The sequence below is a fragment of the Coenobita brevimanus genome, chromosome 49, assembly GCF_032717465.1.
Source record: "Coenobita brevimanus isolate Jiangsu-jjx chromosome 49, ASM3271746v2, whole genome shotgun sequence".
NCBI lineage: Eukaryota > Metazoa > Arthropoda > Malacostraca > Decapoda > Coenobitidae > Coenobita > Coenobita brevimanus.
Window position 1 is genome coordinate 2,401,506 of NC_137002.1, and position 12,520 is coordinate 2,414,025.

Genomic DNA, 12,520 nt, shown 5'->3' on the forward strand with positions numbered 1-12,520 from the left:
TTCTCTTCCCCTCTCTTCCACCTCCCTTCTCTTTCCTTCGCCCTCCTCCCCTCCCATCTTCTCTCTTTCAAAAGTTGAATAAAATCGCCTGGTGATTGCAAGAATGGAATTACATATCATCGCACTGAAATGGTTACCTAATATATCCGTCTGATGGTGGCAATACATAAACTGGAAAAAGGGAAGTCCTGCTAGAAGGGTTTAGTCATAATAATATTGTTTTCCCGTTTTTTTCCTCCTTTTGAAACTTTCTTTAAGTCAGTTTTCCTCTGTTTCTCCTGTCTCTTCGCTTCCATCCTTTCGAGATTTTGTTTTATGTCAGTTCTACCTTTCTCCTATCTATTTACTTTCTCTTTCGTACTAGTCTCTCTTTTATTTCAATTAACTCTGCTATTGTCTCCCCGATTCCTCTGTTTTCTGACTTTCCTTCTATTTCAGTTCTATCTTCGTGGTGTACTTCTCTCTTCCTTCCGTTTATCGAATCATCCTGCCTTCCTCCTCTCCTTTCTTCCATCCTTCTCTTAACCCCGCCATCCTTTTCTTTCCAGCTTCCTTTCTTCCTTCCTTAACCTCGCCATCCTTCTCTTTCCAGCTTCCTCCCTTCCATCCTCTTTTCTTCCTTCCTTAACCTCGTCATCCTTTTCTTTCCAACTTCCTCCCCTCCTTTCTCTTCCTGCCTTCCTTCCTTCCTTACCACTTCCTTCTATGACTCATTTATGCCCACTTAAGTTGACGAGTTCTTGGCCGTCAGGCTGGTAGGCCGAAGGAAGGAAGGAAGGCAAGAGGGAAGAAAGGATGAAAAGAACGAAGAAGGGAAAGAGGAAAGGGAAGGAAGAGGGAAGAGATAAATGGAAAAAAGCTGTAACGAAATAATACACACACACACACACACACACACACACACACACACACACACACACACACGCACACACACACACACACACACACACACACACACACATACAGAGGGGGGGAGGGGAGGACTAAATGAAACGGGCACTGGAGGAAGGAAAGACTAATAATAACCAGAGGTGCACTCACTGAAGCACATCTCTCAGACAAGGGCAACGTAATTTCCAAACCACCCTTCATAATGGGTTAGGGTCTCCGATCATTGATTAGGGTTTCGCAAAAAGCGTTTTCCGAATTCAGAATCTGTAATACGGTCCGGATCAGCCCCAAAAGTTAATCGACTGTTCCCTGTGACATCGGCTATCTACCCTGCAAATCTGGTCCAAATTTCTCTTTTAGTTTTTGAGTAATCGACAAAAAAAAAAAACAAGGGTGAAACTATACCATCCTTCACGGAGAGAGAGAGAGAGAGAGAGAGAGAGTCCTAGGCCTGGTGTTTCCTATATAGGCTATGAAAGACTCCACTGTAGGTCCTAAGAGACTGCTACTGGGCCAAAAGGAGGGGAGGGGGGTGGGTGGGGGGAAGGACAGACTGGCAGAGGGAGGAGAAGGAGAGAAGGGAGGGATGAGAGAAGGAGACTGGAGGAGGCAGGGGAAGCAGGAGAAGGGAGGGATGAGAGAGATATGGAGAAGGAGACTGGTGGGAGTAGAGGAAGGAGGGAAGGAAGATACATGGAGAGAAGGGAGGAAAGGGAGAGAGATGAGGGGAAGGATACAGGGCAGAGAAAGAGGGAGGGATGGAGGGAAGGAGGCAAATATGAGTGACAGAGGGATGGAAAAGAATGGAAAGGAGGGATGAAATATGGAAGGATGGAGAGACTGAAAGAGGGAAGGGGAGTGAAGTGTTGGAGAGAATGGAGGAGAGGGGTATGGAGAACGGAAGGGAATGGGATGGAAGGGAGGAAGAGAAGGAAAGGATGGGATGGAGAGACATATAGGGGGAGGGAAGTGACGGAGAAAGGGAAGGGAATGGGGAGGGAACATGGTGGAGGGTGGGAGGGTCCAGAGAGGGGATTGAAAGGAAGGGAGGAAAGGGAGAGGGACAGCAGGGAGAGAAGGAAGAGAAAGGAGGGACGAAGGGAGAGACAGGCGGAGTGAAGGGAGGGAATGAGAGAAGTCGCATCACCGTAATGAAGAGGTTAACTGGAGAAGGAATGTGTGTGTGTGTGTGTGTGTGTGTGTGTGTGTGTGTGTGTGTGTAATCAGGTCACCTATCCATGAATGCTCTCTGTCTCTCAGTCTCTCTCTCTCTCTCTCTCTCTCTCTCGTGGAGGAAACGTAGAAGAGGTGGGAAAGGAAGGGAAGGGAAGGGAAAGTAAGAGAAGGGAAAGGAGGGGGGAGATGAAGTGGAGAAAAGAGAGTGAAAGGGAAAGGAAGGGGAGGGGAAGAGCAAGGGAGGTGAAGGGAGAGTATTAAGGGAAAAGAGAGTATGAGGGAAGAAAGAAACTAAAGGAAGGGAGGTGGTGGTGGGGGAATAGAGAGGGGAAGGGAAGGAAATGGAGGGGAAAGTAGGAGGAGGAGAGGGAATGGGGAGGAGAGAGGGAGAAGGATAGAAAAGGGGGAATGGGAAGGAGGAGGAGGAAGAGAAGGAATGGTTAAAAGAATGAGGGAAGGGAGAATGAAAACGGAAATGAAAAGGGAAAGGGGAAAGGGATGGAGAGGGAAGGGAGGGGAGGGGGAGAAAATGTGGGAAAGGGGCGTGAGGAAGCAAAAATAAGGCAACGGTAAAAATCCCTTCATCCTGTCACCTCTCTCTCTCTCTCTCTCTCTCTCTCTCTCTCTCTCTCTCCTATCCCTCTTCCACTCTCCCTTCCCTCGCCTCCATTTTTTTCTTTATTTTCCTTTCTTCAGCCTATATCTCTCCCTCCTTCCTCTCTCTCTCTCTCTCTCTCACACACACACACACACACACACACACACACACACACACAGACACACACACCACCTTCCTGTAAACATATACACAAAAACAAAGACAAACATCTCATTTGTTGTAAAAATCTTTTCTGTTTACGTTTGATTAATTTTTCCATTGTGTGTGTGTGTGTGTGTGTGTGTGTGTGTGTGTGTGTGTGTGTGTGTGTGTGTGTGTGTGTGTGTGTGTGTATGTACAGGTGTTTCATGCCTGCGTATGTGACAGCGACAGGTGTTCCGTGTTTTGAGAGAGAGAGAGAGAGAGAGAGAGAGAGAGAGTGAGTTGAAGGACGGGGTGAGAGGTGGAATGAGTAGTAGGCCTATAGTATGAATGGCGGGGAGGTTGTGGGGTGGGAGTGGGGGGAAGGCAGGGGTGAGGGTGAGGGGACAAGGGAAATGGTAAGGGTAAGGGTGAGGGTGAAGGTGAGGATGGGGATGAATGGACAACAGTGAAGGTGACGGTGAGGAGGAGGGATGAAGGATGTAGGTATGTGGTCTGAAGTTTGGGATGTGTCTGGGTGTGGAAGTAATGAAGGCCAAATGAGATGTCAGGTGTGCCAAATCCTTCTCCCGTGATTGTCGCAGTGACGTGTTACGTTGGACGCTGTGAGAAGGGGGAGGGGGGAAAATGAAGGGTGGAGCCATCAGCGTATGAGCGGATAGGGCTAGATGAGAGGTGGGGGTGCGTATGTGGATGTGATGGAAAGTGAAAGGGTGGGGGAGACAGTGTGTGAGTGACGATGAGAGTTAGGGGCAAGGGAGGAGTAAGGGTGATGGTTAGGGCGGGAATGTGTGTGAGGGGTGGAGGTGAGGATGTAAAGTGGGGGTGAAAGGGGTAAGATGGGGCTGATTGGGGGCAAGGGAAGAGTAAGGGTGAGGATGTGAGTGAGAGGGGTGGGGGTGAGGATGTAAGGTGGGGGTGAAAGGGGTAATGTGGGGGTGATTGGGGAGGAGGCTGGGCCAGGGAAAGAAATTGTTTGTAAGGTAATATGACTCTTCTCAATGTCTCACCTCACCCTTTCCTCTTCCTCACTACCGGTATCTCTCTCTCTCTCTCTCTCTCTCTCCCTTCCTTTCTTCTCTTTCTTTTCCCTCTTTCCTTCCTCACTACCGGTATCTTTTCTCCCTTCTCTCTCTTTCTCCCTTCCTCTCTTCCTATGCTTTTCTCTCTTTCCTCTTCCTCACTACCGGTATTTCTCTTCCTTCTCTCTTTTCCTCTCTCCTCAACCTGTTCTCTCTTTCCTCATGCTCTCCTCTCCTGCACTGACGTTATCTCTCTTCCTCTCTTTTCCCACATTCCTCTTTTTCCTCTTCCCCCTTACCTGTATCCTTTCTCCTCTTCTTTGTATCCTTTCTTTCATCTCTCTCCCTCTCTCTCTCTCTCTCTCTCTCCCTCTCTCTCTCTCTCTCTCTCTCTCTCTCTCTCTCTGATCCACGTACTCCAGCCCTGAGGTAGCAAGCATGAATTTCTCCACGAACATATAATATCCTAGAAAGAGACACCTTCACACGGTGGCACCAATAAAACCAGACGACTCCACCATCCCGTTCCACAAGCATCCCTCCCTATCCCCCTAAAGGAAGATGGTGACCTTGTAAGTGGGAAGCCTAAAGGGCGATAGGAGGCTGCAGGATAAGGGGGGAACTTTACCCTGCATTCCACCGAGTTCACAGTTAGATGAGCCCTGTGCGACAAAAGCATTAAGTTTTGCTCTATACTGTACAGAAACAAACATTTTCTATAAGTACTTTCAATCTCTCTCTCTCCCTCCCCCCCCCTCTCCCTCTCTCTCTCTCTCTCTCCCCCCCCCTCTCTCTCTCTCTCTCTCACACACACACACACACCAAAAACATGCAACACATTTCTCAGTATCTTTTAGCACGCCATTTCTTACCATCACTGAATCATGTGGATGAGGACACTTAAATTCTCTTCTCCTTAATTAAGCTCATTTAATTAATTCTACCCTCAGACTTGCCATGTTCAGCTTAACAATCATCAGAGCCATTAATCTGTGTGTGTGTGTGTGTGTGTGTGTGTGTGTGTGAGAGAGAGAGAGAGAGAGAGAGAGAGAGTCTTAAACCCTTTTCTTAGGTATTCAGAAACTTTTATTCGTCAAAGAAAAAACACTCGTACTGAAGGGTTTAATGAAGGCTACATCTAATCCGTCCAATTTTTCGTCATTAAGAAGCTAAAATAATAATAATAATAATAATAATAATAATAATAATAATAACGCCTGGGAGAAGCAAAAATTATAATAAAACGCGCTCTGGTTAAAGCTGTTAAGTCAAATATATGTCCTCCAAGCAGGCAGTGATTAATTGGGGATAGTGTGTGTGTGTGTGTGTGTGTGTGTGTGTGTGTGTGTGTGTGTGTGTGTGTGTGTCTCTCTCTCTCTCTCTCTCTCTCTCTCTCTCTCTCAGTTCCGTGATACAAAGCGTCAAGTTAAATAATACGATCAGCTTGTAACAGGAATAGAAGAAACTACAATTTCTTTTACATTCAGTGATACAGTCTCCCAAGATAAATGAATAAGTAAATAATAAATAAATACATGATACATAAATGAAAAAGGCTGGTAGTATCAAGAATATAATAAAAACAAGTTACGGTCTTAAAGGAGTCAAAAAATAATGTTCTCCAGGTATGCACTGATCACAGGTGGATATAGTCTCTAGTAAACAATAAATAAATAAATCAATGAAAAAGCCTGGTGGTATCAAGAATATAATAAAAGTAAGTTGCCGTCCTGAATGATTAAAAAAAAATAAGTAAATAAATATAATAAAATGTCCTCCAGGTATGCATTGATCACCTCTGGAAATAGTCTCTTTGTCTATCATTTTTTCTCATAATTTTTCGATGTGGCAAAAATTAATGTCATTGTATTCATGGGGCGAAAAACTTGTTACACGTGTTGCTATTATCCACTAAGAAACTCTGCTTTTTATTTTCTTATTTATTCATTTTTCTTGTATGTGATGGTGGAGGAAGGCTGCTCTCATATACCTGACAACTGGCGACGCTGGTAAAAAGTTGCGTTTGCTCACTTCCAAGTTCCCTCTCTCTCTATCTCTAACACACACACACACACACACACACCTTTGCTGGTCGTCACAGTATGGTGCAGATATTATATACCACATGAATGTAAGTATGTACACAATATGAATGTATGTATATGAATGTATGAAAGTATGTATGTAGAAATGAGACAAGAAAAACAGCAAAGAAAAACAAGAATAGGTACCAGTTCAGCCCCCTAGCCCACCCCCACCCACCCCCTCACCTGCGCTGGCTTCACCTAAGTACCTGCCCACCTAATAAGGGAGCAGGGGTTGGGAGGAGGGGTAGGGGCAGGGGAGGGGGGAGGACATGCAGATCTTGTGGTCAACTTGGACTCTTGTACTGTGGAGGAACCGGATCGTGTGCTTGTTTGTATGTTTGTCTGTGTCTTCGTCTACCTCTCTCCCTGTGTGTGTGTGTGTGTGTGTTTCTGTTGTACGAACATACTCTATCTCATCTATCCCTCATTCTCGGTATTCCTCTTCTTCTCCTTCCACCTGCTCATAACTTTCCTTCATATACTTCTCTCTCTCTCTCCATCTGTTCATAAACCCTCCTTCACATGCTCCCCATCTCCCTCCATCTCATTCTCGGTCTCCCTCTCCTCATTTCAGCTTCTAATATTCTATCCTACTCAAACACAATCTCATTATCCTTCAACCTCCTTCTCGACCTCCCTCTCCTACAATTTTCTAATACTCTCATCAAACCATCTCCCACAAACCTCACTACCTTATCTCCTCATCTCGTTCTCGGTCTATATCTCCTGCTTTCACCTCCCCCCTCCATCCCAATTTCCCTTCCCATTTCACCCGTCCTGCCTTCAATTTATAAAGTAGGTGATAAAACACAGACGATTATATAAATACTCACTGTTTTGATGCGTCGTTTATGAAGTCTACACGTAACTGAGGAAGAAAATAATAATCAAATAATGGAAATATAATGAGAAATATTACGACCAGGAAAGAAATACAATGATGAGTAAAATGGTAAAATGGAGTGGTGGTGAGTGGAGAAGGAGGAGGAGGAGGACGAGGAGGAGGAGGAGGAGGAGGATAATCATTACGGTATTAATATGCAGGAGCAAGAATAAGTAAACCATTTTTATATACTGTACATGCGAGGCCATATGGTACTTCGCTAGAACAAAGCACCTTGCATGTGAAATTTCTTAGGGAGCTAAAGTGAAGCGTCTTGAGTGTGAAAATCCTTGTGCGTGACTGACCAACCCACTCCTAGAGACATCCCTGCATCTAAAAAGAGGAGGAGGAGGAAGAAGAGAAAGAGGAAAGTGAGGAGAAATGAGAAGGAAAATAATTGATAGAAGGAAGAGGATAAAGACGATCAAGATCACGATAAAGTGGGCTTAAGATGACATGAAGGAGTACAGGTGGGGTGGGGAAGGGTACAATCAGGTAAAGAAGCACTGACACCCTTATCGCCCATCGCACTGGACCTGGAGTCATATTTATAAAGCAGTTCAGCAAGTTCCTACCATAACCAGGTCTCTATGGCAGTTACTCAGTATCAAGAATGTCTTTAATCGTATTTTTCACTAATATTCACTGCAGACTGGTTCTAAAAGGTTGGCCGGTTGTGTGAGTGAGGACGGAAACATAATCATTAATTTTATATACATAACCTAAGCTCAGCAATTCACTCTGGGTTGGCTGTCAGATGTTTGGTAGATGCATGAATGATGATGAAAAGGAGGAGGAGGAGGAGGAGGAGGGGAAGGAGGAGGAGGAATATACAAAGGAATACAAAGTGAGGAGGAGGAGGAGGAGGAGGAGGGCTGTATAGGTGAAAGTATACACCAACAATTTTATACACAAGTAAATTTATGAAGCTGGATTTGAGCAATATTTTTTCACGTATTTCGATATATTTGGTAATCTCGAGTGGCTAAACATTAATCCTCTCACTACACTGACGTCTTTCTCCGATTTTTTTGATATCTGCAGACGATTTTATTCAGGTTACGAGGCCATCAATAAAGAGGTTTAATGAAGGCTGTATCTAACCCCTCCAGTCTGGAAAATCTGCCACCTGAAGAAAGTAAGATGGAAATATACGGCAGGTCATCGAAATCAAGAGGTCAAGATTGATACCAAATTAAGAAGCGTCATGATAAAATACAATGGTAGTCCTCAAATATAACTCTCAGACTCCTGTAACTCTCTCAGCTGAATGAAATAGCCTGACGTTTGCTGGAGTATATGATGGAGTTTTTATCTGGAATACATACAACAGTTTATTAGAGTTGTCCCCACCTAATTATATCAGCATTTGCAACTTCAGGCTCCTATGACTCTCTTTATCTGAATATGATCATCTTGTTTTAGCGTGAATCACTCTATCTGAATATGATCACCTGATATCAGCGTGAATCACTCTATATAATCGTCTGGTGTCAGCGTGAATCACTCTATCTATATACTGTATAATCGTCTGGTGTTGGCGTAAATCACTCTATATAATCGTCTGGTGTTAGCATAAATCACTCTATCTATATATAATCGTCTGGTATTAGCGTGAATCACTCTATATATAATCGTCTGGTATTAGTGTGAATCACTCTCTATATAATCGTCTGGTATTAGCGTAATCACTCTATATATATATATATATATATATATATATAATCGTCTGGTATTAGCGTGAATCACTCTATATATAATCGTCTGGTATTAGCGTGAATCAATCGTCTGGTATTAGCGTGAATCACTCTATATATAATCGTCTGGTGTTAGCGTGAATCACTCTATCTATATATAATCGTCTGGTGTTAGCGTGAATATTTTAACTCTTGAAATTCCCGACCATTAGAGGGCTAACAATGTAAACACAGGCTCCTATGAATCACTCTTGGCGGAATCAAATCATCTGGCATTAGTGTGAATGTGTTTCAGATCATACTAGATTTGTCTTCATCATGAGAGGACTATGTTTCAAGTATGTTTGATGCATACACATATCCTACCAACTGAGTGAGGGCGGGCTGTAGATGTGAGATGATAATAATAATAATAATAATAATAATAATAATAAATAATAAATAATAGTAATAATAATAATAATAATAATAATAATAATAATAATACGTGATGATATGACAAGTGCAACATCTTTCAAACTACTTCGTCCCCCTTCAAAACGTAAAGCAGACAGGGAGTGGAGGTACTTATTCCACGGACGGTGCTCTGAACGTCCGTATAATACTGCGGTTACAACAAGGACAACAACAGTACACAGACGCCTTTCCATATACGTCCTGGCTCCAGACGCTTACGGGTGTGGAGAGAACGTCATCCATCACGCTGTTTGGAGGGGGGCTTGTCACAGAGAGGGGGTGTAATCAAGGTGTGTGTGTGTGTGTGTGTGTGTGTGTGTGTGTGTGTGTGTGTGTGTGTGTGTGTGTGTGTGTGTGTGTGTGTGTGTGTGTGTGTGTGTGAGAGAGAGGAGGAAGAGGAGGAGAGACAGAGGGAGATGGGAGGGAGGGAAAGGAAAGCCAGGGAAAGGAGAGGGAGAGGGAGGGAGAAGGGTGAGGATGAGGAAGATAGATATAGGTGGGGTAAGGGAAACGAAGAAGGATGGATGAAGAGGGACAGTGGAAAGAGTAGGGGAATGGGAGAGGGAGTGGAAAGAGATGGAAGGGGGAAAGGGAGGGCTAAGGGAGAGGGAGTGGGATGAGATGGAAGGGGGAGAGGAAGAGTGGGTGGTGGTGGTGGGTGAGGGAGAAATATAATAGGCCACATAAATACCATGTTAAAACCCTATCAGATTATCGTAAAAACCTTAAGAACATACAACAACCTCACACAACCCCACGGACAAAACCTCCGCTTAGTGAATTTATGGTGTCTGGATGGGGTGGGGTGGGGTGGGGTTGGGTAGAGAGGGGTGAGAGGTTGGGGTGGGCTAGAATGTGCTGGTGATGTTGGAATGAGCAAGGCTAGGTTAAGTTAGATTGCACAGGATAAGGTTTGGTGAGGTTGGAGTGGAATAACATAAGGTGAAATGAGTTGGTTAGGTTAGCATGCTGGGTTAGGTTACGGGGTGTGGGGTTAGTTTAGGTTACGACAGATCAGTTTCTTGCGTTAGATCTGATTAGCGTGTTTGAGGCTTAGTTAGGGTGTCTGAGGTTAGGCTAGGCTGGGTTATGCTGTCTGGGATGGTGTTCTGGTGGGGTTATGGCGTGTGACTGAGGTTGGTATGTGAGTGGTAATTGTATCTCGCTTCTCAATCTCCCGCCCTCCTCTCTCTCTCTCTCTCTCTCTCTCTCTCTCTCGTTGTGGTGGTAGTAGTGGTCGCACATTAACGACTAGTGAGTGTTGGTGACAGTGCTGGTAGTTGCAGTGGTGATTGTGGTAGCGGTGTTTGTAAATCTGATGGCGGTGGAGTAGTTATAGTAGTTATGGCCGCACCTGAACGTGAACCCAGTGGACTGCAGGCTGAAGATGTCCTCGGCTTGCAGTCCAACGTCCTCCTTTTGGGGCTACAGGGGTTATGACCAGACAGTTGCGCCACACGGTTATATCCATGCCATCACGTGAAGGCGTTCCTCTCGCACCGGGGGTAATAGTAGGGTGTGGAAATGGTGGCAGTTGCAAAGTGGTTGTTGAGGTAGTTGTATTAAGAAAAGTGGTAGTTAGGAAAAGTGGCTGTTGTGGTTGTGGTAGTAGTTGTGTTGAGGTAGTTGTTAGAAAAAATGGTAGTTGTGGTAGTGGTGGTAGTTGTTGTTACTGTAGTTGTTGGGAAAAGTGGTAGTGGTGGTAGTGATTGCTGAGTACCGTAGCTGTTTGGAGAGGTGGTAGTTGTGCAAGGGACGTACTCTGCCCAGTAATAAAATAATACTGTTGCTGTGAAGCTGTACGTGAGGGAGACATGGCTGACCAGATTAACAAAATAATTCCACTTAATGTCATCCTCAGTTGATGTCAAAAGTGTACCAGAATATTAACAAAATAATTCCACTTAATGTCACTCTCAGTTGACGTCAAGTGTTCTCTCTCTTCCCCCCTCCCTCCTCACACACACACACACACACACACACACACACACACACACACACACACACACACACACACACACATTGTGCAAGACTCATAATTCTCATCTCTCTCGACCTAAGCACCATTTATTCCAATATACACGTATTTATGGACTTTCGTTGCTCTTACCATAATTCATACCTTGTCCCTCCACATTTTAACCCTGATCGCTGTTTTGTATTTTACTGAGGTTAAAACTCGATTTTTTAAAGGATATTTTTGTTATTTTATTCGGTTTACCACCAAACGAGTTAGTTCTGCTGACAGAAATCCTTGCAGGTAAAACTGAATATTCGTCTTTATGATCTGATTACCCCTAAACGATTTGATTCATCTCATGGATTAACAGAGATACTTTAACGTTTTCAGTACAATATTGTCCCTTTTTTATTCTTCCCAACTCCAAACGATTATATTTTTCATCGTAGGGGCCTCTGTTACACCAAATCACATCGTAGTAACAAGTACTAACTTTGAGAAAGCGTCTTCGTACAGAGAGGGTTTTAGGTATAAGAAAAATGCAGTAATTGAATACTAAACAGAAAACGTGATCCGGCTCGAGTTTTAGAAAATGGTTTAATGAGGAGTTACTAAAGCATCTATTTGAGTCCGACTGTTATCGTGTCTGCAAATTACTACCATCAACTGGAGGGAGGGAGGGGGGGCTAGCCTGACCCTTGACCCCTCATTCGAATTCTGGATTATTTATATCATATGTGTACATTATGTTGAAGTGCAAACCCTCCCCCTCAAAAAAATAATAATAATAATAATAATAAGATTAGGACTTGGGCCCCAGTTTTTGAAGTTCTGGGTACGCTTCCGTTACCATCGCTACTATTCCCCACCCCACCATCACCAACACTACCACTAACAAAATCATTACCACTAACATGCCCTTATCAACACAGCCGCCATCACCACAACCATATCCACCATCACCACTGCTACCATCACGATCATCACTTCCATCACCATCACTTTTACTAACAATACCACCACTATCTTGAAGAAACAATACCACCACTATCTTCAAAGTTTCCTATCATCATCATCATTACCATCAGCTCCACCACAGTCTCCCAACATCACCATCACTCCATATTCCTGACATCCCAACCTCCATAACTGTCCAGTGCTATCATCATCATCAAGACCTCTTACCCCACTTAAAAGATGGTGTGTGGTAGAATCCAGAAACAAGGACAAAGAAAATATGAAACTGGACTATCAAAAGTGAAATGGGCCACACAACATCACATGCACACCATTTAAGCTCTCGAATCCTAGCTCGTACTCACAAGCCTAACCATCTGCGCATTTGTTTATTTTTACAGATGCATTTCACAAACAGCTGCCAGATAAGAGTTAATCCTACACTACCAAGTCAATAAATAAATAGATAAATACATAACTGCCAAACTCGGGTCACACGTGCTAGCCTTAACCACGAAAAATAGCACTGCTTCCCGTAACGTAATCTTTCCCAAAATGCAGCGCTGTTACCATGGCCACTGATCACGTCAATACAGACATTTGCGCCACTATTGCTGATTTTTGTTCAGTA

At 44.0% G+C, this 12,520-nt stretch overlaps 1 protein-coding gene across 1 annotated transcript in view; it reads left to right on the plus strand.

Annotated features, from left to right (window-relative positions):
• Positions 1-12,520, plus strand: part of LOC145399455 (integrin alpha-PS2-like) — a 155,289-nt gene that overhangs the window by 124,962 nt on the left and 17,807 nt on the right. The gene's annotated exons all lie outside the window — the stretch shown is intronic.